At 38.3% G+C, this 24,534-nt stretch overlaps 1 pseudogene; it reads left to right on the top strand.

Annotated features, from left to right (window-relative positions):
* The first annotated feature begins 23,561 nt into the window (after positions 1-23,561).
* LOC129355787 (protein FAM180A-like) overlaps positions 23,562-24,534 on the top strand; it is a 4,667-nt pseudogene continuing 3,694 nt past the window's right edge.

Genomic DNA, 24,534 nt, shown 5'->3' with positions numbered 1-24,534 from the left:
AGCAGCAAATATTTACTCAGTGATTTTGCATTTTAATTGAAAATGTTGCTCATTTTGTCGATTATATAATTTTAAAATAATTGCAACTAAAAGTTTAATGAAGTTGCACCTCTAATAAATGTCTCGTGGTTTAACTGGCTCCCTTAATCAGTTATAAGCTGAACAGAGTTTATAGGAGTTTAATAAACAGTGAATTATTTTCCCAGCAGAGCAGAGCGAAGCACCGACACGGCGGCAGCCAGACGTCTCCTCTGTAATTGATGATCACCTAGATGAAAATGCTCTGGGGTGGTTTTGTTTTGATTACCCTGAAAATAACAGTTATAGGAGCCGTTTCACCAGAGAGGTCCTGCATAATTCAATCACGCCCCATGCCAACGTCTTTGCAGTCATCAACGTTTGTGTGATTGTTTAGTTTCTCTGAGTTTTGACTCAAATGACCAAATAAAGGATAATTTCATAAACAAATCACTAAGGACTTCTGTGTGTCATTTTCCGATAAAATTACAGCATATTTACACAGACAGAAGCAGGGAATCTGAGCCAGTATCTGGGTTTTATACTCACACTGGAACCATTTCACTCCAGTGACAAACGTAGTTATTTCTTTCCCTGTTTTGCAAACTTAATGCAAGCTTCCCGTCTGCCTCTCCGACGCAAACCGTCACATTACACAACGTCTAAAACCACAGTACACAAACCGAACAATGGCCTCCCACCACCAGACAATCGTGCAGAAGAGAAATGAATACTAAGTATCGCTGGACAATCCTGTCTGTGTTTGTGAGGACTTGTTGAGGGACGTCTGCCAAAAGGCTCCCAGGAGACTTTCCTCCGGGGAACAATGGCGTTTCTGGCCGACTGTTTGTTCTTGTCAATCATCTGTCAGATGACAACAGAGAGCAACCAGCCGACAGCTTGAGTTAAATCCAGATTATGATGAAAACTCTGCTGCCTCATTCCTGCTCTGCTCCCAAACTCTGGAGATGAAATGAGGCTGGAGAAAAGATGCTTTTGCATGTGGACGCCATTTTGTAACATCTGATGACCATTATATTCACTTTAAACCAAAGATTTTTAAAAGACTGATAAAATATTATCAAAAATACTTCCTGAAATGGCCAACATGCCAATTATTCTGCATAAAATCTGTTGATGATGAAAAGTTGATTGTGGTTGTATTTCTCTTTAAATGATGATTTGACAGAAGGATTTTTTTAAAACCAGCTTTAATTTTCTTCTTTTGTTATCAGAGTTCTTGCAGCCAAACCCATATGTTTTTCCAGTTTTACAGATTAACATGTTTCTGTTTTATTGTCAAAAGTTTACATTTTAATTCAGTCATATAGATGAAATTCACAACAGCCGTCGTCCCACTTTCAGGAAAAAGTCAATTGAGTTTAATTATATATCAGATTCTATCTGAACCTGGAGCCATGAAAAAATTGGCTGCAAATTGAATCGTGATTAGATTTTATATCTGTCAAAAAAATCGTCATAATCTGAATTTTCAGTCACTTCTCACTAAATCTCCTGTTAGTGATATTTACAGACGTCTATGTCACTAAAATCTGAACAATAAAACATAAAATTCAGAAGAAACTATATTGGAACAAAATGAAAAACATTCCAATCAAACTGAAATAATGTGTTTGCAAAAGATTAAATTAGAGTTGAAGTGAATAACAGATTTCTGAGTTTCAAAGGCATTAAAATGCACAACTTTATCAAATATGACTGTTTGATTCTCTACAGCCAAAGTTCTGCAAGATGTCATCATCATAAATCATATTAATGAAATCATAATTTAAGAAATGAAAACAACCACAACGAATCATAATGACGGTAAAATCTCTGATAACTCAGACACCATGAGGAACTGATGACAAACAGACTGTCTGCAGAAATCTGATTCATATGAGCAAAGAACTGGAAGAGCAAAACCTGACACACACACACACAGACACACTCACACACACACACACACACACACACAGACACACGCTCACACACACACACCCCCACACACACACAGGCAGTTAGCTGTGAGTCTCGCTCTTCCTGCTGTGCTAATAGTTACTTTACTCAGAATATCAACATATTTTCTATACAAAATTAGCAGAAAATCACTATTATCATAAAAATAATCATAAAATCAGCAGTTATTATGAAGAAGCTGCAGGTCTTCATGATTTTTTTAATGAAGTCAGATTTTTCTTCTCTGGCTGATCATTCTACTAACTGAATGATCAGTAAATTTCTGAACAGTTTCTGACCCGAAAGGGATTACTGCAGTAAAGATGGCCGCCAGTAAAGATGGCCGCCGTCGCTGGATGGATTGTAAAGTTGCTGAGCTGCAGACTCAGCAATGACCTTCAGGAAGCAATGACCTTCAGCGGAGCTGCAGCTTCTGACCCAGTTCTGACCCAGTCCTGACCCGGTTCTGACCCAGTTCTGACCCAGTTCTGACCCGGTTCTGACCCGGTTCTGACCCGGTTCTGACCCAGTCCTGACCCGGTTCTGACCCAGTCCTGACCCGGTTCTGACCCGGTTCTGATCCAGTTCTGACCCGGTTCTGACCCAGTTTTGACCCAGTCCTGACCCGGTTCTGACCCGGTTCTGACCCGGTTCTGACCCAGTCCTGACCCGGTTCTGATCCAGTTCTGACCCGGCAGGTCTTCATCATCAATTAAGATTCTTTTGCTTAAATTTTTTTCCTGGTTGTCCATGTCACTAATTTAATGCTTCTGACTGAATGGTTTACGAACCCAAAGCGACATGCAGACGTAGAAGAAGAAGGTCTGGAGGTGGAGCTTCGCCTCCCAGCAGGATAAACTTCCCTAAACACAAAACCAGCGACATTACGGTTGAGGTCAAAACACGTTCAAGTCAAAGACTAAACCTATAGTATGATAGGATCAGATGGTTTTAATTCCCAGTGACCAGCTGAGTGTTCCAGCAAACAGAAGCTGTTCTCATACACGGATTCATTCACCCACAAAAATCCCATTTTCTCCTCCATAATCTGCCTTTTATTATTCCCTCTGCGTTCCAGCAGCAGCACAATGACGCGTCTGGATATAAATTTCACTTCCTGGAGGAAGGAAGGCTTCACTTTACTATCATCTCCAGAGCTTGTTACATATTTCTACAGAAACGTCGATGCTATGAATAAAGTCTGGCTTTAAAATCAACTTTTTTAGATGAAATAATGATGAAAGACCCTCCAGGTGCTTCGCTCTCCTTAGCAACAGAATGAAGTATTAAATCACTTTAGTCCCTTCACCTCTTTCCTTTTCACATTTCCATATTTCTAACCTAACAGGTTCCTTTGACCGGCTCATTTACATTTCTGTGGCAGCTTTCATGGAAAGACTAATAGGAAGTCTTCCAAAGCTTCCATTCAGATGTGGTCCGCTGTTTGACAGATGAAGCTCTGCTCATTCCCGACTCCGTTCCCCCTTTCTTCCTTTGCAGGGAGGCACTTTGGCTTCAGACTTTCTGAATGAGCTGCTCTGTTACTGAGTGGCTGCTCACCTTGTCTGATCCCACAGACTGCAGTCTGCTTTCCCAGACTGACTCCACGCTCCGATTTCTCATGACTTTTCTTCATCTGTAGGCCGAGCCGCTTTAGATTTTGCTTTTCACGTCACAGTTAAAGTTTAATAGGTAAAGAGAAGTTGTGTGAAAATTTTGTTAAAGTTTCTATCAGGAGATGACAGCAGAAGAGTCGCTTGCTTTAAAGCAATGCCTCATTCTGAGCAAGTATGTGGTGACAGTGGAGAGGAAAAACTTCCCTTTAATAGGAAGAAACTTCCAGCAGAACCAGAACCAGAACTGGACGACATTTTAAATATCTCAAATAAATAAATAAAACGACTGAAACAGCAAATAAAATAGATGCTGTCGTTTCTGGAAACTAAAGAACAAAGACCAGAATGAAGACTTTAGTCATCCAGTCTTTGGTAGAAAGAGAGGCAGCAGAAAACTCAGTCAGACAAATAGAAATGATCCACATTGTTTTCATTTGTCATGTGATTAATTCATGAAAAAAGTGTTAAACTTACTATTAGCCAAAGTTCATTAACAACAAATCCAGAAAGATTTGAAGTTCCCAGCTCAAAGCAGAGCTGAGTTTGGTTTGAAAAGCTTTTTTTCTTCTAATCTCTAAAATTTAAAAGTCAGAAAATACGGCCAGCAGAGCGGCTTTGTAAAGTCAGGTAAATGAAGCTAACGGCGATAAAGAGCTCAGAGTGGATCATGTGTCCAATGTAAACGAGTCTCTTGTCTGTCATTTCAAACGGTGACATTTTCGTCCCCTGAAACCTGACGTCAACCTGTGAGACGGACTCCGTCTCATCAATCTGCTCAACTGAATAAACATGAAGTGAAACCGTCGAGCTGAGAAAGGGCAGAAGAGAACCGCCGGCGTGATTTAATGAGCAGCGTGATTTATAACCCAGGATAACACACTGAACCACAGAGCCAAATGCAGATATCTGTTCAACGGCTTTGATAAAAAGCACATAAACCAAGATTCAGTCGTTAACACAAGTTTACTTTTACATTTAAAAATTATGTAACAAAACACCAAATGCAAAATTTTCCTCTGTTTCTTATTAGAAAACTTAGGAATGTGGAGACATAAAAGTTGAGGCTCAAGAAAAGAGGAATTAATTGATATTTGGTCCAGAAAACATGCAGACTGAGAACTGTGCTGGACTGAGACTAGAGCCCTGAGGGACTCCTGGCTGCAGCAGAACTGCAAATGCTAGCACAATTCAGACAAAACAAACTCTGACAAAAGTGACTAATTTCCTCTAATGCGCTAATGATGGAGCTAATTTTTAGCTTCGTGGTTTGAAAATATTTACCGCATTTAGCTTTTAATGTCCCAGTTAAATTCTAAAGTGCTAATTTAATTCACCGTTTTGTTTTGTTCTGTTCAACATCTGTCTTAACGTTTTGGTAATTGTCGACTGTGGCTGTATGGCAGAGTAATCGTCCTGCAATCGGAAGGTTGTATGTTTGATTCCAGCCTCTTCCTGCCACATGTCGACATGCCTCTGGGCAAGGCACTTAACCCCAAATTGCTTGCCAGTCTGCGTCTCAATGTATGTGAGAGCAAATGGGTGAATGTGACTCTAGTGTAAAGAGCTTTGAGTGGTCAAAATGACTGGAAAAGAGCCATATCAGTTCAGTCCATTTACCATTTAATTGACTATTAAACAAACAAATACATGCAAAAATTCAGTTCTGAATTGTTTTGTGAGCCTCATGTGGTTTGTGTCAACATGGCTGAATTTAGCGCTTTAGCATTAGCTTCCTAAATAACATGCAGCTCTTTAACTTTTGGCTCATTAAAGCCAAACTGAAACATTTCCAGTGTCTGAAGAATGTTGAAGAAACAAAGCAAAGAAAAACCGGTTGGTTGTGAGATCAGGCCTTTTGGGGCTTTTTCTGCTAAACGCGGCACTCCTTTGACAAATTAAAGTCTAACCTCAAATGAATATGCTCTTTCCAAAGGCTCATTATTGTGCAATTATAGGCGGTTTCAGTGCACCGCTGTGAATATTCTGTTTTATTAAGACCTCAGGACAAGATTCATGAATAAGAAACATTAAACTCTACCTGCAGCCGGGCGTTCTTTGATGACTGATTTTATGTGCATTACAAAGAGAAGGGGAACATTGCAGTCATTAGTACAACCCCTAACTTTTTACATATGAGAACCAAATCAGCACACCTGCTTTTAGGAGCCGGTCCTGCATCGTCCTGCTTGGCGTATTTCAAAGGAGGAACACTAATGGCATTCCCAGAAGCAGCCTGATCCGCCGGCATGTTAACGCTCCTGAACACGGCCTTGTCCCAGGCTTAGGGGGAAATTTATTTAACAGCGTGGGCTGCCTGACACAGATGTTAACAGAATCCCCGTCTGCCTGGAGGTGGCCAGCTCCACTCTCCCTCCTGGTTAGCCATGCCAACTATGTGCAGAGTCACACTGCGCCGTCGGCTGCAGGGTCATCCATAATGAGTGAGTGTTAAATCCTAACACCAGCGTGCCGACACACACCGACATGAGGCTTCTCTTTGTCTTTTGTTCGCCGCCCTCTCGCTGCCATCAATCATCAGAAAGCAGAGGGACTGCAGGTTGTTGATTAATGAGCTTTGTGACACGTCTGAGCCTCCGGCTGCCATCCCACCATGTGTCTGAGTAAAAATTAGATCCTCACACACCAGAGATGCTCTGCGAAGCATCTTCCTGCAGTATTATTAGGCAGGCCCTCCGGCTGACTGAACAAGTCGTTTTAATATCTGCGAATTTGCCTTTAATTCATTTATTGTTTCCTTGATTCCAGCCATCTGGAAAAACACTAAAACAGAACTATGAAATGATCTAACCCTACTTCTAGAGAAACTTCCGTCCCTCCCAACAGAGATTCGTGGACCCGGGATGCAGCAGCACTTTTATTTTATTTTCAGCTTTAAAAATCTAGCAGGATAAAATCTGAGTTAGAAACTCACCGGCATGTGTTAAAAGTAGAAAATAAGATTTCAATAAAGATGAATGAAACAGACTTTAAGTAAGACGTCCAAAACTGAAACCGATTTACCAAAACCACCAAGGTTGTTATGTCTCCATTATTAAGCCACTTTCTTGCAGGAGGGAAGTCATATAATGTTCACATTCTGCCAGTTTTACAGGAGCTTCTTTGATTTCTCATCAAACATCTCAAAGCCAGAATCACATTTCAAGCCTGAACTTCTCCACAGAGCAGAAGCCAACATCAGACGCAGCTTCTCTCCATCTGACGACTTTCTGTGGAGACGAGAGGGAGGTGAGAGCGAAAACATAACATAAAAATCTTCATTTCTACATTCAATAGTTGTTTCTTTTGGGGTTAATTTCTGCTTCAAATGATCTGATTGGAAAACATACTTGTGCTGAGTCCAAGTTGTGCTAAAAGCAGTTAACCTATCAGAAGATATTATAGCATAAATAGCTCAGTGCTAAACATGTAGCAGCTAACGCTGATGGCAGTCCAAATGAAAGAATATATACATTTTTGTTGCTGAGCTCATGCGTTTATTTATTCAGCAATTTAACAACAACATGGGTTTTGGAATTGAAAATGTTTATTTTGTTTGAAATACGATTAATTCATTAAAGAGCCACCAATAATGATCTGCATTTTTAATACATATAGTTTAGTGGACACCTCATAAACTTCCCATAAATATTTTTACCCTCTGCCCTCACTTGGAGTCTCGCTGTCCCTTTCGAGGCCCCAACCCCCACTTTGAGAACCGCTGCTTTCGACCTGGAGAGTCGTCCATGAGGATTTTCTGAAGCTAATCAATGTAAAAAGAACCAAAACAAAATTCATTCTGTGGACATAACGTCTGAAAAGCTTCACATGTTCACATGCCAATAAAATATTGTATTTTATTGGCATGTCTCGGTTTTAATCATTTTTCAACAGGTAAACAAACAGAGACCAAAAAACCGTGTAAATTTGAGTCACATTAAAGTTGCATCACCACAATAGTATTTAAGCGGGAGGCTGTGAACCCGAGAGCCTCAACTTCAAACCCTACTTTAGTCCTAAAACTAGAACTAAAGTTCTTATTTTCGGTGTCATTTTAAATTACAACTTTTAGCCTGATGATGCACAGACCTGCCCTCCTCCTGGTTACCTGACTGAAAGCAGCCGCATCAAATTAGAAAAAGAAAAAAACGCCAGGAAGTGCTTCTCCACGTTGCTTCCACCGCGACCTTCATCTCCTCTGTTTTTTCCCATAAACAGTTCAAAGCTGAACCTCTGAGTCTCTCTGAAGTCCACATTTACTTCTGATGTTGCAGATCTAAGGCTGAGCCGAACATCAAAACAAAGCATGTAGGTGGCAGCCATTACTGCGCCAAATGACAGATGTGTCTGTGCATAAATGTGTGTGATTTATGCATAAATGTGTGTTTTTATGCATAAATGTGTGTTTTTGTGCATAAGTGTGTGTGTTTTTGTGCATAAGTGTGTGTGTTTTTGTGCATAAGTGTGTGTTTTTGTGCATAAGTGTGTGTGTTTTTATGCATAAATGTGTGTGTTTTTGTGCATAAGTGTGTGTGTTTTTGTGCATAAGTGTGTGTGTTTTTGTGCAAAGCACAGCTGTGAGTCTGCAGAATGATTTGCGGCACACATGACCTCCCGCCTCTTTCATGGCATCCCTGTGGGGATTTTGCTACGACGACGTTTAAATAATTAGAATAGCTTCTTGTTAGAAACGGGCTTTGAACCAAATTGCACTTTTATCCCTCATTAGATTATGACTTGTTCTCGTCTCAGTTTTGGCAGGGTCGTTTTTGGCTCACCCCGCCTGCACAGCGACGATGGATCGTCCTGGAATAATTTAAGGTTATTTGACTGCCAGTCCCAGCGGCAGACGAGTCATCAGGACACTAATGGAACTTCTTGAAGCATAATCTCTAAAATAACCTCAGCAGATGTCGCTGATAGAAAACATATTCCAACTTTTTACACTGACTTCAAATAAACTTATTTGTGATATTTTGCTAACCCGATCTACTCCTGCAGTCACTTTCACAGGATATTTTCCAGCTGTAACTGGTTTCTTTTAAACAGTAACAGAAAAATTTGAGGGATCACAAGTCACACTCCTGACCACTTCGTGCAACAAGAGCAGACATTTTCAACTTTATGCACACAATACCGGGAAGTAAATCAATCAAAAATCAACTCAAATAAATGTCCATCCACTTCCTCTGACCTGGACTCAGTGCATTTTGCTGTCTTTGTTCTCTGGATTTTCTCTGCTGAAGCCACAAGCAGAAAGTCATTTTTTTCATCATAGAACAATTCAGTCATTGAAAAGTTTATGTATTTCAGGAAACATTCGGAAAGTGAAACACATTTTGTCAGGGGCAGCAAATTCATTTTCATTTTGGGCCTTAAAGGCAAAATCTATTGAAAAACTGTTAAAAAAAAACTGTTGAAATATTATTAAATATCTGTGCATTTACTAAAAAAGTAAATTTATATATTAAAACCTTAAAATGTCTTAAGTTCATTGGAAAACATGTGAGATGGTCTGAAATTGTTGATCAAGGTCTTAAATTTTAAATCTGATGGTTTTTTTCTGTCAGGCATTCGGAAACATGATCTTCATGCAAAGTTGAATTTCGTTGTTATTTTCTAAACATGCTTTAAATCTGAGCAGTGACGATCGTTAGGATGGATTTACTGAGTTTCTGATCAGCAGCGGCTCCAGCAGCGGCTGCAGCAGCGGCTCCAGCAGCGGCTCCAGCAGTGGCTGCAGCAGCGGCTCTGCTTGCTGTGATTCCTGCTGCAGTCTGAGTGGGAGCGCTGTCAGTAAATATTTGTCCCTGTGGAGATTTTATGACCGTAAAGTTTGGGAAAGCGGAACAAACAAACCATCTGTTTAGTAGTGAGGACCAGTAATCTTCTGGGTGACGAGTGAGATGGTTTATCAAACGTCACCGTTTGATCCAAACAGTTAAAAGTGTAATTTAACGGTTTTAGTTCAACCATATTTGTGTGTTTTCCTGGGTAAAACCGCCGGCAGCGGGACGGTTTGGTGGGAAGCCTGTCTGCCAGGAACAAGCTTTGAAATATTAGAAAGAGTCGAATGGAGAGGATGCAGACATGATCCCACAGACAACAATCCATCACCGACTGAAATGATTTATGAATCCAACTCTTCTCTTCTGTCTCACCCGAAAATGATGTTTTAATGAAAACTCACAAAACTTCCTAACAGACCGCTGGTGATGTGCCGAATGCAACGGCTGGACCTCACAAGTAGAGAATCTCTTGTGAGGTTTAATAACAGCTTTAATAATAGATCTATTAATTAAATCAATAATCTAATCTGTGTAAAATGTTTAGAAAAGATAGTAATGCACTTGTTATTACATTCCAAATAAAGAGCTGAGTCTGCTTTAAAACTTCCTATTATTGACATCAGAGAAATGTTAAAAACATCACAGCTTATCTGATCAAATCAATTTACAAAGATATCTGTAACTTCAGATATCTGAGAGCTTTCATGTCTGTGTGTATTATTTATGTTATGCACCATGAAACATCAGCAGAGCAGAATCAGACAAAGTTTCTCAGAAAACTGTGATTTTGTTTCTTTTTCTTTAAATCTACTGACTGAAGTCATGGAGAATCATCCAGGATTTAAAACAGTAAACTTTGTGCTTGAATTTAGAGGATAAACTCCCAGCTGATTAACATGCTGCTGTTTGTTTGCTTGTTCTCATCTTTTTGCTCTGACATGCAAACGGCCAGATTTGTTTTGTTGTGTTTGGCATCATGGGAACAAAGAGAATCAACTCTGAACATCCCGAGGAAACTCTTGTTCCAGGTTTTGTCACATATTTCACTGATAAATGGTCAGATTTTCTTGTCTCTGCTGAAGGACTTTGTATCAAGACGAGCGTTTTTCATCTCTTCCAGCGGTTGTTCTTCGCGGGGATAAAGATGAATACGGATTCCTTCATTACCTTTGTCTGCAGGAGCCGGTCGGCCCGCTGTCCTCCTGTCAGAGCTCATCATCGTCCTGCAGGCAGAAAGCCGCTCGGTCCAAATGTTTGGCTGCAACACGAGACAGAAACTCTAAAGATGCTTTCTAATCCCCAGAGACACCAAACGCATTCATTCATTATTAATTTGTCGCTTTTAAGACAGAATCATAATAAATTAATAAGCATCATCTTTGTGAAACAGAAAGCAATGCTTATATTTTATTTATATTCTGCAAATAGGGCATAACTAACCCATGGAGTATTAAAGCTAATATTGAAAGCAAAAAATTAAAAATAAAATCAAAAATAGTTTAAGGAATGGACAATATGAGCTAAGATAGAAACCAATTATAAATATCTGGAAATGTATGTGTTTCTGTTCTTGGGTTAAACTGGAATAATTCACCTGAAAATTCATCCAAACAAACAGTGGAGAGTCTGCAGCGAAAGAGGAGCAGCTGAATGTTTCACACTGACCGCTGCTGCACAGCGGGGAGCTCAACCTGCGGCGCCGGACAGGAAGCGCCTGCAGCCAGCGACTGAAACGGCCCAAAGGATCATCAGTTCCCCACCGGCATGTTTAGAGGACGATCTGCTCAGCAGAGAGAGTCCTGAAGGACCAACACCTCACCGCCACCAGAAACCTCTGGCTGCTCAAACATCCACGATGGAAAACAAGGCAGGAAACAGAAGCTGCTGCTGTAAATATCATCATTTATAGAGCAGATCTGACTGGATAAACACTGAGCTTCTGGATCCAATTCATTTTCTTTAGAAGGTTAAATGTGGAGTTTAGCCTTATAAATTTAAATGAGCTCAAGTCAAGTTTGGACTCGTTTTCCATAAACTTCAGCACAAGGAAAACCTGTGAGAGCTAAACTGAGACAAAATGACTTTACTAATAATAATCAGAACAGAATAAAGCAAAACAGAAAATCAGAAACACACGGAAAGCAATAATCCAATATGGCAAGACATCAACAGCAATAATGAGCAACTTTGAGAAATTAACAGCAGCAAAAACATCAACTTTGTTAGCTACTGTGATTCAGTTCAACCAGAGGCTGAGATGTTCCTTACATGATGCATTTTATAAATGAATGTGAATATCTTTGCGTTTAAGACCTGGTTCCCCGTCACTGCATGGAACCAGACACCAAACAAACACAGACTGCTGTATAAATGCTGTTTCAAATGTCAATGTATCATTAAAAACTTCAATAATTAGTTCTTGTAAATCTTCACTTTTCTTAAAACATCTTGGATAAAACATAAAACTCGACAGCTTGAATTTGAGCTAAAGTTCTGGCTCAAAGCATCTTGTTTGCGGCGCTGCAGCCGCCTGGACATGAACAATCTGTGTGACCCGCCCACATGGGGCTAAAACAGAGGCGAACATCTGAAAACTCGCCTCATCCAGCCACAAGAATGCAGGAGAGCTTGTGTTTCAATCATGAGTCCAGTTCATTGCATTCAGCTTCTCTGTACAAACTGACATAACGCTGCTTATGTCAGTCCTTGTCTTTTACTGGTTTTTCAGACCAGAAATCCCAAGAATGAGAAACAATCCTTTCAAAATGATTGAAATAGAAAATTATGTCAGAGTTGAAGGTGAAGTGATAAAATGTAAAGGTTCAGCAAAGTTTGTGTCGTTTTGCTGCTGCTCTTCCCATCCCAGAGTTTTCAGATTGAAATTTCCCAGTTTGACTCAGAGGGAGGGAGGCCGCTTCCTCCTCGCACTGGAGGCCCCCGGGCTGGGGCCCGGGGCCAGGATGGGGGCCAGGAGCCAGGCTGGGGCCCGGGGCCAGGCTGGGGTCCAGGCTGGGGCCCGGGGCCAGGCTGGGGTCCAGGCTGGGGCCCGGGGCCAGGCTGGGGTCCAGGCTGGGGCCCGGGAGCCACACTGGGGACGAGAGTTTAACGCTGGGGCCGGGGGCCGCACAGAAAACAAGGAGCCACATTGGAAGTGATATTTCCTTTCAGAGCTTCCTCTCCCCTCATTTTCTCCTCATTGTCAGCATGTCTGCTGCCAGACGAAGTTTTTTTCCAGCTGAGTGAACGATGAGTTACAAAGTGCAGACAGAAAACTGAAAGTGGCACCGAATCGCTTCGGATGGGAAGAGAAACTCGCTCTTGTTCGTGTTCTGCTTTTGATTAAACGTTTCCAGAACAGCAGAACCTTCTTCATGTAGAATCAGCATCATGACCAACACATGAGGGGAATTTAGCTGTTTATTTCTGCATCAGCTTTATTTTTTTAATTATATTTCTCACAGGAAACATCATCAGTTCTAAACAACCAAATCTGGAATTAAACATTAAAAGAATGAATTTAAAACAACTTTAAGAAAAGCAGCATCATTAAATGATTCTTCTTAATCTTGTATTACAATAAATTGATTGTTTTTGTTTTATGTGTTGCTAAATATATTGACAAGAATGGCCTTTTGTAGAATATTTTCATTGTATTTTAATTCATTTATTTTGATTTATAGCCTCTATTTTGTATTTGTTCATGTTTGTAGTTACTTTTATTTTTTATTTATTTGTGATCTATGTATGTAACTTATTTTTAGCAGGTGCAGCAGGGAACCAGTGATGAGAAAAAAGATAAATGAACTTGATTGTTTTAATCACACATTTTTATTCTAAGGTCTTTTTTATATTACAGAATTCTCTGTGTTTTCAGAGCCTCTAAAGGGACCTGGAAGAGGAAAATTAAAGAGTATTTTATGAGGACCTTCAGGCGCTCCACAGTTTTCCATCATTATTATAAACAAAGTTAAAATAACTTCCTGAAATGTTTTTTTGTTAAACTCATGCCAGTTAAATTCATCAAGCTGTTTATCATCAAGCTAGCACAGCTAGCAAGTGCAAAACGTTAAAGTTTCTGACAAGAAAAAGACTGAAGGAACTCCCCGTCTGTAGAGGGCGCTGCTGCAAAGTGAATTAAAGTAATACACTTTCTAAATGTTGCTGTTTCTTTACATGTCTTGTAGCATCGTCTTTGGGTTTTACTTTGTCCAGAAGCTGCAGAGCAATCCCAAAACCTCAGCATGTGGTCCTGGTCCGACCCGCTGGGCCTCTGCACCGCCACCATCACAGCGGAAAGAGAAATGAAAGATTCATGAAAGTTTTACAGAGCGCTGCGCGGCGCTGCTGCCTCCAAAACCAGGCCACAAAGCGTTGGCAGCTGGATCAGGTTGTGCAGCCACAGCTGGTACTTCCTCCTGGGAAAACAGAATCTGGAGGAGAATAAACCAAAGTCTGCAGGGTCACAGAAAGACCAAACGGTTTCCCTGGGGAATCGGGAGGGGGATATAGGAGACTCATACAACAACCATTCCAGCCACTGCAGTGTTTAGATTTAGAAACCACTCATCATCTTCTCAGGTTTAATCTTGCACAATGTTTACGATGAGAGTTTATAGATGCATGTTTTTTTTTACCACCCAGCAGGATCTTATAGCCGAGGATTTACAGCGTCTCTTGCTCTGGCTGTTTACAGTTCAGACCAATAAACTCCACCCTGTTGAACTGAAGTTACATACAGCTGCAAACCGAACAGTCAGACCCAGGAAACGCTCAGAAATATCCAGTTCTTCACAAAATGTCACATGTCTAATATATTTTCATATCTGTAGAGAAGAAAACCATTGGGTCACAATTTTAGAGAAAAGTTACGCTCAAAATGGGATGAGTGAAAAAGATGGAGGCTGTTCAGGAAATAACTAAATATTTAGCTTCCAACTAAATATTAGCGGATATTTTAAGCTAAATATTAATTAGTAAGTTAAATATTTAGCTTATTTGTAAGACCCAGCTTTTGCTTTGATAGTCCACTTCCGGTTATCAGCAAGTGAAATTGAATATTAGCTACATATTTAGTTCTGAATAATTACTTAGCTTCAAAACTAAATATTTAGCTTGCTAATGGATTGCTAACTAAATATTTAGATAGTGAATTAAATTACAAATGAATAAATAATGTGGTGAAACATGACTGAAAAATAAAGCTGAATGTAACAAAACAACATGGAGGACTGATCACTGCCTGCATGCAGCACATAAAGACCTTATTGATCTCATCTTTCCACATCGTGCTAATCAGTAAAGCTTTACTACGTCACCAATGGGCTGCAACACAGAAGGAAAACTCTATATTGACCATCTATGTGTGTTTGTTACAATCTTTGGGGAAAGTGGAGGAAAAGTGGAGACGTAATAAAGCTTTGGAACATGGCGTCAGTCTCAGCACAGCATGTTTTTTGTTGCACAGTCCGCCACATTGACCCAGAGGACAATGATATATTACTGTTTCAGAGCCGGCTAACGGCTGAGCTGCGTGTTTCTGTTGATAATAATCAGAGATATTTCTGCAGCGCCTCCACCATAAGTCAGTGTCATACCTGCTTTGGTCCCCAAGTTTCCACTCGAGTGGAAACTTCACACCCACTGGGCCAGGCCAAAGCAACAGAGGAGAAAACAATGCAGAGACTGTTGATTTTTCGCAAGATACTCTGTGACAGGACAGCAGAGGGGCGAAGGAGAAACTGGAGGACGGAGCTCATTATGCCTCGGTGACCCTAAAGGTCAGGGACAGGAAGGAAACAGGACACAGCCCCAAACTGGAACAGGGACTTGTTGTGCTTTTAAACAGGCTGGCCAAAAAATCTGTGGCTGTGTTGGAATTAATAAGACAAAATACCCTTAAAATAATAAATCTGATGTGTGGTTCAGGCGAATCTCCAATTAATAACTAATCTGTTATTTATTAATTGATTACATATTTCTAATGTTTTTGTCTGTTAAATTTTTGACAGACAAAAACAATTCTATTTTTTTTAATTAGTTAAATTATGAAATAAATATTTAAAATTTAAATTCATTGTGTCTTTATTTCATATTTCCTGTCTTTATATCTGATCTCCTAAAATGCATAGCGACTCAGCTGTCAACCAATCAGATCATCTACAGCAGTGCGAGTCCCGCCCTCCGACCTTCACAAGCTAGGCTAACAGAATCCAGTTAAAAACTCAATAATAAATACATAAATATGTAAAAATCAAAATAGCTAAAAATTAAATGCATTATGTTCAGATTTATTTTTATCCAATTGTGGATAAAAAATATTTTAACAACTATTGTTGGATTTTCAGGTTCTTTACATATGACAGATTTTTTACTATAAATATCATTATTAGTTATTTCCATCAGGTCAAAGGTCAGAGCTTTGAGTTGGCCTGTGTAAAGTCTTAAAGGTCCAGTCTGCTTTACCCCATTCCACAATCTTATTGAAATCCATTTTCTTATAATAAATTACAACTGAAATTTGATCTGTATCACTATTAAATATGTTTAATGGACAGAGAAAGGAAAACCAGAAAACTGAATCAGGATCAGACAGGAGAAGCCCATTAGTCTTAATTGAGACTAATTAGGACTAATTAAGAGTAATGTGATTATCAGTTTTGGAAGATGTGTCGCTGAGTTCAGCACAGCAGAGGAAGATTAACGCAGAATATCACAAAACCTGAAAAACTGCAGGAATTGATTATGTTTATTCCAAGAAGAATTGGGAGAGAAGATGAAGAAACTGTAAAAAACAAGGAACTTTAGGAGCTTCAGTAAATGAACTTAAACCATGCAGCTGCATTACAGGCCAACAAAAACTGAATCAAAACCTGATAAACATAACAATAAACAAACCTTCATATTCATCCACATTCCTCATGCTGGAGGTATATCCTCCATCAGTCCTGCCTGCTTTGTCTCATTGGAGTTAGCTTGTCTCTGTTAGCAGCTTCATGACATCATTCATCCTTTTTAACACATTTAGAAACGTTTCATTTGTTTCTGTTTCTCTTTCTTCCTCCCTCTGCAGATTTATGTCAGAACTCTTTCAGGAAAAAATTATTTTACTAATAGTGCAGAGCAGCGACTAACTTTTCCATGAACCCCAAACAGCATCAGCTTCCCTTTGCAAACTCCCACAATGCAACACAAGACGGAAACATATTTCCTGCATGGACAGTTAAAAAAACACATCAATCAATCAATCAATCCTACTTATTCAGACACAATTATGATCCATAAGAAACAAGAAAAAAACATCGTCTGAGTTTTCATTTCAGTTTGATTTTTATTATTGTATTTGAATAAAAGTTTATTAGTCCTCACCTTGCTATTTTCTGTTAAAAAAAAAAAAAAGTAAATTTATTAACTTTTCAGTATTTAGTTAAAATATTTTGATAATAATTGTGTAAAATCAAAACATTTAAAGGAGAGAAATATGACTGTTCAGTTTTTGTGAATCTTGCCTCTGCCATTTCACTCCAAGCAGGTGTGCGCAGGCAAAAACATTCCCCAGGGCCTTGTGCACATTTTATTAGTTCCCCTTGAAGCAGGAAATGGATGAAGGGTCCAGTTTTCTGGAAGCAGCAGGTCAGATGTTCATGTGCTTCTCTTGCTGCTGATGTCAATCTGAGCTTTTCATGCAAACATGACAAGAATGTGAGACAATGTCCAATGATTGTTACTTTAGCATTAATGTTGCCCCAAACCTTCTGATTTTACCTGAGTGCAATTGCAATGTTATTATAACTAGGAATGAAAACATGATGTAAGAAAAGGGAACTTTGTGTTTTCAGAGGATCAGGCGTTAGGCGGTTAGCAGATTCATGTTGTTAGCAGCAGTTCTGTCAACGACTAATTGGTCTAAAGTGCTTTGACTTGTTGGTATTGAATTAAGTGTCTGTAATGAAATGAGACCCAGACGGACTCAGGCTGGATCGCAGCAGCAGCGATGAGGTCAGTGTCTGAGAGGGACGTTAAATATTCTGTTCTCAATAATGACTAAGAACTCAGAATATTTAAATACTAAATAGTTAAATAAAAAGAAGAAAGTCATTCAATTACAATAAAAAAATGATTCTAATGACAAAAAGCTTCAAAAGATTTAAAATCTGATTCTTTAAATAAACAATTTTTTTCAAAGTTCTGCTACTGATGATCATTTGAAGCTGATTTGTTAAAATATGAATTGTTTCCTTTTTATTTTTGTGGAAGAATCATCATAAGACTGCTTTAGTCTCCAAATGTTTCAACTTTATTCTGATAATATTCTAACTTTATGTCATTTTAATCTGGCTTTTTTCAGAAAATTATGAATTTATTCTGGAAATATTACTTATTCTCAAATTGTTACAACCTTTTTGTTCAATGTTTTTTATTATAATAACTTTATTCTGCTTTTACTTCAATTTCAGTGTCGTACCTCTTTATTCTTGGAGCATTGCAGCTTTTTCTCATAATATTCAAAACTTTGTTGTACGATTATATTTTCACAATATTAGAATATTATTCTGGTAATATTTTGACTTTATTTTTGTACCATTTATTTTGATCATATTTTGACTTATCCTTCAAATCTGATATTCTATTATATAATAATAATATAATAATAATAATAATAATAATAATAATAAAAATAATAATAATAATAGTATGATTGACATACATTTTATTTAATGTATTTTAGGGTTTGCTATGATATTCTTTTGGCTAATTGTTTAAGTGCAAAATATTTTGATATTAATAAAAATTAAACTGTAGAACTGAAGATGGATCCAGGTTTAATCAGGTCCAATTAGAACTTCATGGTGAATGAAAAGCGTTCAGATTACCAATCCTGTATAAATGCTCCATTCAGTAAAACCTCCCAGATTCAGAAAGTTTTCCAGCAAACATGACTAATGAAGGAAATCCTGCATTCAGATGACTGCATGGCTCTCATGCCAAAATGCAACGTTTTCCTGGAAGAAAGTTTAAACAGTGACTGGAAAAACTTCCGCTCTCATGCAACACAGTTCAGTCAAAACAGGCTCTGCATGCAGGAACGCTGCATGGCTCACTTGTTTTTGAGGTCTGACCAATGATTTGTCATGAAATTAAATCAAATAACGGTGTTGGTCACTTTGTGAGACAGTTTTTCATACTTCCATTTGGAGTATGAGATAAATTACCATTAAGGTTTATCTTCTGTTTCCACAATGTAACGAATGTAAATGATGCGAGTCATTTTTAAGAACATGTTTTAGGTGAGTGATATTGCTGTAACAGATTCAGTCTCCAGGTGAAAGGTCAGTAGCGTGACTGATGGCGTGTCAAAGATACAAACCGGATATGAGCAATCCGTAAGAAGTGACTGTGTGACCTCTGCTCCCGTTTTTCCTTCCTCCTGCCGTCAGAAAACGGACGGATCCGTCTCTCTGAGGGATTCACCCCAGAGACACAGCAGACTGAAACTTCACCGTAACGAGACATTTGAGCTGCAGCTGTCAGGAGTTCAGAGCAAGAATATCCTATGTGTATGTAGACACATACATCAAGAATAACTGAGCATCTCTTTGCATTGTAATTGAATATTACAGAAAAATTGTGGAAGAATCAGGATTGACTGAATCTGTCGATTCGATTGGACTAAACCTGCCAGACATTTCCTCTCTGTGTTGTTGTGCGGTTCTGGTTCTGGAGAGCGAAAACTGATCTGAGAGCAGCTGGTTGGTCTCTGCAGCCTCTGAGCAGCTGATGTTTCTCCTCAGCGTAAATATGTGGCTCTGTTTGGGAAACACAAGACTCACCCTGCTGCCGCTGACTCACGCTGCATGTCAGCTTCATGTTTTTGCACAGATTCACTGAGAAATGCTGTTTGGTTTCGGCTGGTGGTGCCACGGTTCTGAGGTTCTGGAGGGCAGCGGGTTTGTTTTAATTGGTTTTCAGCTCAGCAGCTGATCTCACCTGTTGAGGGTGGAGCCAAGCGAGCTGCACCAGAACCTGATCATGCTGGCAGGATGTAAGGAGCTTCATGAGCTTTGCCCATTTTTCACTCTTGTTGCTCCATCAAACCACCAAAAAACCCACCAGAACTCCTCAGAAACCGATCCATAGAAAACAATACAATGCCATTTTTATCTCCTCTTTCTCTTCACAGACGCCCTCAAAGAAACATCAACTGTTTATTTCAAACCTCTCATGAACTTAGAACGAAATATTAAAACAGGGATGTTAATGCAGTGATTTCAACTAATTACTAACAAAGACTTTAACACATTAATTTCCTTTTACATATCTGAGAACCTTTCGTTTGCGGCATAAATCTGACCAACAGCTTCATCCACTGAGAGCGATGAACTCCAGAAAACTAACTTCTGTTTCTGAACGATCTGATTGGACCCTGGAAAAGACTATTGTGTTCAAAGGTGTGTCAAAGAAAGTTAGCCTATCAGCAAAGCTATGCTAGCCTAAACTAGCATCTCAATGCTAAATATGTAGCAGTTCACGCTAATGACTGATCAGGGCTTCCTGAAACCGGAAATCTGAAAGTATTTAAGTGGAATTCAATCTGAGCGGCGCAGCGTCACTGACGCCTTGCAGAAAAAGGTTCTGGGTTTGAATCCCGACCCACTGACCCGTTTTGTAACAACAGGCAGATGAAAAACCATGGATGATGATGAATGAGGTTATTTTGTCTTTATGTGAATATTTGTGTCAAACCAAAAATGTAAAAACAACAACCCTTCGTCAAAATCTGGTAAATATGCATTCGCTGTAAAATCCAGAGTTTTTCCAGTTTCCACAGAGAGAATCTTGGTTGTGATTCGACCATCCCAGAAAATCCCATTTCAGCCGTTTCTGCTGAGCTTTTGTAACTGTAGTTAATTACAGCATGGCTTTGCTCCGTGTCACTGACAAACACTCTGAGTCTGACAGAAAGCAATGCGGTTCAAAACTAACAACGTGGTCACAAGGCCTCTGCCAGACAGAGCGATACACTATCACTTTAAAAAATAGAAGAATGGATCATAAAATGGGTTGGCCTGCAGACAATAGAGGAGCGCAGTGATGACAGATGGCCTGTGGAAAAGCTGCAATAGCAGGCTGTGAAGTGGCGACCATCCAGAGTCTGGATGGTATCTCCAAAACTCCAGCTGCCAAAAAACTGATGGACCGCCGAGCAAAAAATGTACAAGTCTGGAAAAACACAGATATGGAGATATTTGCATTTCTTATTTATCTGAATGCATTTTTTAATGAAAGGTTTTGTTAGTGAATTAATAAGATGAGTTATTTATAGATGTATAAAAGTTTATCTTATTGCAGGAGGTGGAGGAAATGAATCAGATCCCATTTAACGTGGTTAAATACTGACATCTGGTGGATGATGGCAGCTACTACAGGTTATAGCTTCTGTGACTGGAACTAACAGACACTAAGGTCTCTTTAATAGATTAATAAAATCTATTAAATGTACCACATTTAGAGACCTGTTAGTGTCTCTAAATGTCACAATCACAGAATCAGTGGGATGTTAAGATTTTGACAGTTGATTTTAATAATATCAAACTGCTTGATAAAATGGTTCATGATCAGACAAATAATTCAGCTTTACGCCATAAATTGTTGCTATTTTATTATTTATTTATTTATCTATTTATTTATTTATTGGTCTAATTGGGACAGTGTGCATTCATAAAAAAATAACTTAACTGTATTCCATTGCAGACTATCCTGATTTCCAGAGTTTGTCACCAGCAGATGGTTCAGCTTCTGGAAAAGCTGCAAGAATAATAAATTACTCCCTAAAATACATTTTTGAAAAGCTTGGTGTCAAGATAAAATGCATAAAATCATACACACTCTTTCCAGGCTTTTTCACATTAAATTTTCATTTTCACGCACTCGGGTCTCACTGTTCAAGGTTGCGTTTTATTAAATGTCCGAGTCCAATCGGTCCATATTCCACGTCTCACTCCATGAGTCTTTATTATTTATGATCTGTGTTTTGGCTCCATTTCTGTCCAGAGAATAAGAAACCAGAGGAATATGATGACACGTCTCAAACATAAATCAGAAACTCTCATCTGAAAAAGCCTGAATGATAATCAAACTTTCCAGCTGATAGAAAAGCACTTTTCATAGTTTTTAAAAAATCATTTAAAATCTTGCAAGTTATGGTCAATAATTATCAAGTTGATTATTTAGTAATAATAAAAATACATATATTATTCAAATGATGACTTATTGCATATTACATGTTACTATTGCATATTATAATGAAATAATTTTACAAATAATAAAATATTTATTTATTAAAATTATTTATTGAAATAAATTATACATTTAATTAAACATTTTCCATTAAAAAATTTAAAACTCATTTGGTTATTAGTCAAATTATTAATGACTTAGACGCTTAACTTCAAGTTATACTGTAAACATTATAAAAGCTGCAGTGATTCTGACAGCTGATCACCAGAACAACATGACAAAAAAAGGAATTATATTTTATTTATGGGCTTTTTCTTCCTCTGCAAAATATTGAGGATCGATATCATCTCACAATAACATCTTTATTTATTTTCCATTTAGAAAAATCTTTTCTAGCATCTGATCTCTGAGCCTCGTTGGTTTTACAGAGTTATTGCGACTCTTTGTTCAGTTTTACAGAAAAAAATAAGAGAAGGAAAATAAATGAGTTTTATATGTTTTTCCACGTTGGGTGCAGTTCGTGTTGCTGACGTTCTCATTTTTTGTTGGAGAGGAGAAGTTGTGCCAAATGGTGAACAAAGCGTCTCTCTGGGTTCTGCAGATGTTTTGATTCTGAGGCATCTAATATGTTGAAATAATAATTAAGATTTCTCTTTATGAGGTTTTCAGCTTCATTTTTCTAATTATGGGCAACTAGCATGACTTAAGAGATGTAATTAAGATAAGATGAGAAAGGACATAAAAATATATTTATATTTTGTTTTAAGTTTGTTGTGGATTTACTTTTAGATTTAATAATAAATTAACTATTTTGTGAATTTATTTATTTATTTTTTTTGGTTAATGCTTTCAAATGCTTCAGCTTTCCAGAATTTTAATGTGTTTCTATTTTTTGGTATTTTCTAATTTCTTTTTGTGTGCATTAATAATTTATTGTAGCTGTCTAACAATTATTATAATCTATTATTATGTTTTATGTTGTTTGTTGCTTGTTTTCATTTCTACAAAGCATTTTGAAATCCAGTGTTTATTAAAACACTCACACCATGAGGCAAAGGGTTCCAGGTGTGTGTAGCCCTAAGACACACATACACACACACACACACACACACACACAGGTGAGACTAATTAACTCAGGTGTGTTTGTTGACCTATCAGAGGTTTGTGGAAGAAAAACTAAAAGGTTTGATTCGAGTCTTACAGTCTGATGCTGGATGGAAACGTTTTGCTGATTCTAACTGACCTGAAATGACAAAAGTTTCATCTGATTTAACTCCAGACAGAGATTTTTGTCAACCTGCAAATGTAAACATTTGGTTCCAGATTTTTATTTGTAAAACATATTTGGGTAACTTGGTTAATGGGTTAAAGATTGGTAGTCAAATACGTTACACTAGACCAAAAATGTTAAACCTATGAATCCTTTTCCTTCAGCTTCACATGGATACACACTTTGTGTTGGTCTGTCTCATAAAATTCCCTCAAAGGACTCAGGATACTTTTCCAAGACTTTCTTGAGTTTCTTGCATGCAAACAGCAGCTGTAAGTAACATTTTAGACACTTTTCTTTCTTTTTCACTACAGGATGTTAAATACAACATTAATTTCATGTCCAGAGGAAATGGAAAGTGTCGTACAAAAGTTACCAAAATAAACCAGAAGCAGGAGTTTGAACCTGAAACCATCTTAGCATTAAAATGCAGCTGCAGAAACACAAATCAGAAAGAAGAGAGAAATCAGATTTCTCACTGATGTCTGAAGACAGCAGTGAAGAAAGTTTAGTGGACGGTGAAACACGGAGCTGCTGGACTGGAGATGCTGGGACAAACAAACCAGAAGAGACAGAGACACATAGTGAAATAAAACCAAGAGAAAACCAAAGCGGAGGACAGAATCTTCAAAAAGACAAACTGCAGCCTGGTTTCATCCTCAGTAAGATGCAGTTGCCATGGTTTCCTGGAGACTAGTGATGACTCTGGTCCTTCATCAGGACCAGAGTCGCCCAGTCCCCGACCAGAGGTAAGATAGCTCAGCTATTAAAAATAGCAAAAAATTTATGTTGTCATTCTAAATTTCATAACTGATTTTGTGTGTTTTTAATTAAAATATATATAAATACATGTATATCATTGTTTATTTCTTATGCAGTAAACTTTGCAGGTTGAGGTTTCCTCTTTAAGAAATTAAAAGCTTTCTCAGAATAAACAACAACAAAACTGGATCAGGTTAACAACAAATTAAATCATTTTCTATTTCATGTCAGAGCCTCTAATCAGCAGAATATTTGTTTAGTTTAGATTTATTTTTGCTGCTGAATGATTATGTAAATTTATATATGAGCTCAACAGCAAGGATGACAGTTTTAACCTGTTTAACCGTCAGGTTGGAGCAAAGTGTTTTTCTATCTAGTTTCTCTGGTCATTCATGGAGCTTCTTCTGAAATGTAGACGCTGACATTAGCATTAGCTGCTACTGTGAATCTACATTAGCATTAGCTGCTACTGTGAATCTACATTAGCATTAGCGTCTCTGCTGCTGCTACATGTTTAGCATTAAGACGCTATTTCAAGCTCAAACAGTTTTGCTGATAGGCTAACTGATTTTAGCACAACGTTAGCACAACAATAGTTGAATTATCCCTCAGAGGGCCAAGAGGAGTGGCTGTTGTTAGAACTTGTGCGTCAGTTTTACAGGCATCCTGGAAACATGTAAATACAAAAGTTCCAGCCGGAACGTAAATATGTAAAAGGGGAAAAGAGTGATTAATTGTGTAGAATGCTTACAGTGTTAAAATCGATGTAATTAATTAATCAAAATAAAAGCTCCAGTGCTTGTCAGTAGTGATGTGAGTAATGCACCAAAGCCACTAACAAAAACTGTAACTGATGGGACATAAAATGTTATGAAGGAAAGTCAGTCAG

This window comes from Poeciliopsis prolifica, unplaced genomic scaffold (genome assembly GCF_027474105.1).
Source record: "Poeciliopsis prolifica strain line A6 unplaced genomic scaffold, Auburn_PproV2 SCAFFOLD145, whole genome shotgun sequence".
NCBI lineage: Eukaryota > Metazoa > Chordata > Actinopteri > Cyprinodontiformes > Poeciliidae > Poeciliopsis > Poeciliopsis prolifica.
The sequence above is the reverse complement of the archived record's forward strand: the minus strand, read 5'-3'. Positions and strand labels throughout refer to the sequence as shown.